The 5802-nt window shown below is 32.4% G+C and overlaps 1 pseudogene; it reads left to right on the forward strand.

Moving 5' to 3' along the window:
• The first annotated feature begins 3683 nt into the window (after positions 1-3683).
• Positions 3684-3801, forward strand: LOC111732708 (annotated as a pseudogene).
• The last annotated feature ends 2001 nt before the right edge of the window (positions 3802-5802 follow it).

Genomic DNA, 5802 nt, shown 5'->3' on the forward strand with positions numbered 1-5802 from the left:
GTATTGTTTAACATATTTTGTTTAATCACTTTTGCAATCCCCACCCCCAAAAAAACCACACAAAAGAATTTTAACTAATAGATACATGAATTCTAATCTTTCCTTCAGTGTTCTTAGTTTCCTCATTCACCAGAACACAATTTCAGAGATCTTATATTTACTCATGTTCTGGGTCAAATGTCTGATTGATCCTCCCTGTAATTATTAAGCAGAATAATAGCAATCCACAAACATGCAGACATAACACACACATATTCATGTGTTAACATGCTTATTAGTGCTTTTTAAGTATTCAGCTTTTCCTGATCTTTCTCATGATCTGGCTTTAATTTATTGTGCATAGGCTCTTTTAAAATTTTAGGAGAGAATTATGCCCAAGATAGAGTGGTGGTTTATAGAGTTACGAGTCTCATGGTTCAGATTTCTTAGTGTGTATTAGACAATGAAAACACTGATTTCCTTTACTCCTTTAAGTTACTCTGTGCTAATGTCAGAATTGTTTAAAGGAATTGCCATTATTTAATGCTGCCTTTTGGAATATCTTGTGTTTTCTTTATCCTGGAATTTAAAGATATACTCACCTTATAGTCAGGTAATTTGTTTTCCTATGTTCTCCCTTTTGGATTTTGATTAGGCATGAATAAAATTTTACTATATATCACCAGAAATAAAAAGTTCAACACAGGTAAGTTTTATAAAAATTTCTTAGGATACCTAAACAGCCTAAGTAGTTAAGTTTTCAGAGATTGAGAGGTCAAGAAAGCAATTATTGTCAGTGCTAATTTTTTTCCTGAGAAAACTAACTCCTATTTTTCTAGGTACTATAAAAAAAAAACTAGTCTTTCAACAAAAAGGACATTATTTTAAATATAGAGGTACCTCATTTTACAAGTTTTTTATAAAAACCTTCTCACTCTTTAATATATTGTGATAGTCTTACTTAGCTGGCTTTACAAGCCAGAAAATTGTTTTTAGAGCATCACTTTCTCTCTTGGCTAAGATTCCAAAGAAAACCTAAGCTGGTATAAGCAGGACAATTAATGAAAAAAAATACATATGAGCACCTTTTATTTGCAAGACAGCACTAGAGGGCGCTCTTCAGCAGGTTGAAAGATAAGGTCTTTCTGGTATCAGCCTGACTTGTTAATGGAGGTTTGAGGAGCTGGGGATGGGGGTGGTGCGTGGGAGAGAAGGGGCGGAGAGGGGAGCAGCATTTAACCTTTTATAAAATCTACTCTTCTCAAAAGACTAGAAAATCACAGTCAATACCAATGACACAATACTAGGTCTCTAAAAATATATTCTTAGAATTTTCCATGAAGCATGGATTTCTTGGAAGTTAATAATCTCGATTACATCCAGGTGTTTCTCCTTTCTTTATAAATTAAAGGTGACATTATTTTATTTTGTTTTAAAATTAAGTATTGTAAAATTGTTCCCCATGTTTCTGTTTATGTCAATATCCTTTTTTACATTAGGTAGAAAATAGAAAAAGAAAACTGTTAGTACTTCATTTCTGAAAAAAAAAGTGTATTTTTTCTCCTCTTAATTTAAAAAAGCTGAAATTAAACCTAAAGTAACATTTTTATTCTCTGTGATTAACATCTTAACTATTTTTTTCTTCCACTATAGATGAAAACCTTTTGCTTTTTTTTTTTTTTTGGAATTTGCTTGGAGACCTCTGTCTGCATACTGTTCTATTCCCCGTTCTTATTATTTTATCCTAGTCTACAAAAGAAACGTGATCTCTAAATATCTTTTCTCTTATAATCCTTTGTATTTTCCTTTTCTCTTTTTTACATTTTTATTTTCCCTTTCTTAATATACTATGCTAGAAGGCTACAGGAGTGAGAGTAGTCTATCTATAGTTATTAACTCGGGTTTTCTAACGACATTTTTGAATCCGTGTAAACAAATGGCATTTAAATGTCTGCCTATAATAAAGATAAGTTGACATATCAGCAATGTTAAATAGTTACAGTTGGGAGGTAGCAAAGCATAGTAATTAAGAGATTGGGCTTTGGAGTTAGATCAACTTGAGTTTCTACTGCCTATGTGAGAGTGAGCAAATTAACATCTATAAGTCTTCATTTCCCTACCTGTAAAAATGGGAATACTGGTAATAATAGTAATAACACTTTAACTCAGAGTTGAAGACAAAGAGAATATATATTATATATCTATTACATATATATATATATATATCAATCACACAGTAAACACTAAGAAACTATTTGCGATTAGTTATTATTCAAATTTAGCTGTGTTCTCTAATTATTAATATTGCCCTACTTGTTTAATTTTTATGTAGTGCCTATTTATGATAAAGCCTTAAAATTATTTACTTGATTTTTGTTAACTTTCAAGCAACAACAACAAACCATGTGAAACCAGAGATAGCATTGCCTTAACTCCTGAAAGACCTTTTGGAATAAAAACCAGGGCCAGGACCAGGGTAGGCTTAGCAAAGGTTCCTATGTAGCAAAATTTAAAGGAAGTAGTATTTGCTCTTAGGTCCCTAAGAAGTAGTACCTTCACCTACATGTTCCCAAGACTGAGCGCCTCCTTCAGTTTTGGACTCTAGGCATTTCTCTTGCCTCATTCCTAATAAAAACCTCAGTTTTCACTTGGGCTTTTGCCTTAAGTTCATGGAATCAATGCTTATCCAAAAAAAAAAAAAAAAGTTAATTTGGATATGTCTCAGTCTATATGAAGGCTTTGGGCACAGAACACTTTAAAGAACCTTATTCAAGACCTTCCAATCTATAGACTGACTTGATGACTCAAAATATCTTTGTCGTTCAGATGGGTATTTAATTCATAATTTAAAAGTGCCTTATTTATCTTGAATGCTAAATATGATATAATAACCCTTTTTTATTTTTGTCAGGCATATTGACCCGAAAATCCAACATTAGCCATTAAATCCTTTTGGGAATTAAATTTATCTCTGACACAGCACATTTTATGGCATTCTAGTAAGGTTACCAGTCATCCATACTGCACACAACTCCTTTCAGCAGCAAATGACCAAAGTAAAATAAGAATCACCAGTGTTATATCTAGAAGCTAAAATTACATGCAGGTTTAGACTGTAAATAGCTACATTGCAATTTAGTAAAGTGACAGAGATAGTGTTTGTTTTGGTTACCACTGAGAGGTATATATCTTATAAGGAAAGAAAGATCACCTTTTTGTATCCTCATGCCAGACTGAAAATTTATACCTAATCAGAGAACCAGCATTCCTGCTCTTCAGAGACATTGTATCCTTCACATTCCACTCAGTTCCAAAGCATTCCTAATGCTAATAATGGAAACACATATTCTATTTATTATTTTCATTTTTAAATCTATCTCATTAAAGCTCATGCATTTGCCTAACCTGACCCCATTCTCATACATTCTGGGGCGCTCAGTATATAAACAATTGCAAACATAAAAGCACATGCATAAAAAAGACTGTAGACATCCAAAAGATTTCTTGATTAGGTGATAATTCCCAAGGCTGTCCACCATATCTTGATTAATAAATTCTTATCACTCAGTAAGCTTTTCTTCTCTGTGATCCTCTTGAATCTAGTAAATTGAGTTAGATTTTCATATAGCCCAAGAAAACTAAGTCTATTGACGTTGATGACTTTCTAAGACGTGTTCCTTTCTATGTGTCAAAACTGAAACCAGGTCTACATCCATGCCACCCTGAATACACCCGATCTCATCTGATCTTGGAAGCTAAGCAGGGTTGGGCTTGGTTAGTACTTGGATGGGAGACCACCTAGGAAGACTGGGGGTGTAGGTGTAAAAAAAAAAAACAAAAAAATGAAACCAGTTCCTAAATAGTTACTGTTGGATGACATATTGCTGAAGATGATATTGTTCATAGTTATATAACATGAAGCAATTTAAGATAATTGAGCAGGAGATTAAGTTCTATGTCATTTGGATGAACCAGTCAACTCATTTGCTATTCCTTAAATCTTTATTCTCCATAATTTGTAACAGTAGGCTGTCTTCATTTGTTCCTACATTATATAGGACTATAATATGCAGTGTTTATCCTCTACACAATGTCTTCAAAAGATATTTACTGCACTTATATGTGGGATATAAAACTAAAAGTAGACAAACAAAAACCCATAGATACAGATACCAGTTTAGTGGTTACCAGAGGGAAAAGAAGGAGAAGGGAAGGTAGGTATGGGTCAAGGGGGTCAAATATATGATGACGGAAGGAAATTTAACTTTGGGTGGCAAACACACAATGCAATATACATATGATATATTATTACATTGTACACTTGAAACCTATATAATTTTATTAACCAATGTCATCCCAATAAATTTAATTTTTTAAAAAAGAATAATATGGGGCCAAGGGAGAAAGAATGGACAAAGAGAAAAGTAACTGCAAAATGATGGGTGCTAACTAACCTTAGTCACAGACAACATGATACAAGGTTAATATGCAAAAACCAATTATACTTCTATTTCTCTATAGTAGCAATGAAAATTTAGAAATTGAAATTTTCAAAAATATCATCTACAATAGCATCAAAAACCATGAAATCAGAGAGATAAATTTAACAAAATGTACAAGATTTTTATACTGAAAATTATAAGACATTGCTGAGAGAATTAAAGAAGACCAAACTAAATATAGAGATATACCATATTTATTGATTGGAATAGTCAATATTGTTAAGATGTCACATCTCCCTAGATTTACCTATAGACTTAGTGCAATTCCAAAAAGAATTCCAGCAGACCTTTTAAACATAGAAATTGATAAATTTATGTGGAAAGCAAGAGAACAAAAGAAGAACAAAGGTGGAGGGCTTACACCAGTTAATTTCAAGACTCACTACAGAACTATAGGAATTAAGACAGTTTCCTATTTGTATGCAGTTAGATCTACAGATCAATAGAATGGAGTGGAGTACAGAAAGAGACCCATGTAAAAATGGTCAATGGATAATTAACAAAGGTGTCAGATTGATCCAAATGGGAAAAGGGTAAACCTTTCAACAAATGTACTGAAACAATTAGGCATCCATATACAAAAAACAAGGCAGGGAGAGAAGAAGGAGGGAAGAAAAAACATGAACCAAGCTTGACTCAATTTTGTACCTATACAAAATTTTCTCAAAATGGATTGAGTGATCTATAAAATATATGGAGGAATATGCAGAAGAAAAGAGTCTCTCTGTGACCTTGCATTAGGCCAAGGTTTCCTAAAGGAGAAACAAAGACACTAACCATCAAAGAAAAACACTGATAAATTGGATTTTATCAAATTTTTTAAAAACTTGCTCTTCAAAATGTTAGAAGAAGAAAGACAAGCTACAGACTAAGAAAATCTTTTCAAAACACAAAGCTGATATGCTCTATTCAGAGCATATAAAAATTCTTACAGCTCAACACAAAAAGACAAAAACAAATTGTTAAATGGGAAAAGGATTTGAATGGACATTTTATCAAAGTAAATATTCAGATCGCAAATAAACATAGGAAAAAATGTTCAACATCATTAGTCCTTAGGTAAATGTCAATTAAAACCACTATTATATCTAATAAAATGTCTGAAATATTTTTTCAAATGACAACAACCCTAACTACTAGACCTGACATACATTGCTGATGGAAATGCAAAACGGTACATCCATTTTGGAAAGTAATTTGGTAGTTATAAAGTTGAACACACATTTTAACAGAAATCTCCGTTTCTCAGTATTTATACAAAAGTTGTAAAAATCTGAAAAAGGCAAAACTAAAGGGACAGAAGTCAGATCAATTGTCACCA

This window comes from Pteropus vampyrus, unplaced genomic scaffold (genome assembly GCF_000151845.1).
Source record: "Pteropus vampyrus isolate Shadow unplaced genomic scaffold, Pvam_2.0 Scaffold483, whole genome shotgun sequence".
Lineage (NCBI taxonomy): Eukaryota > Metazoa > Chordata > Mammalia > Chiroptera > Pteropodidae > Pteropus > Pteropus vampyrus.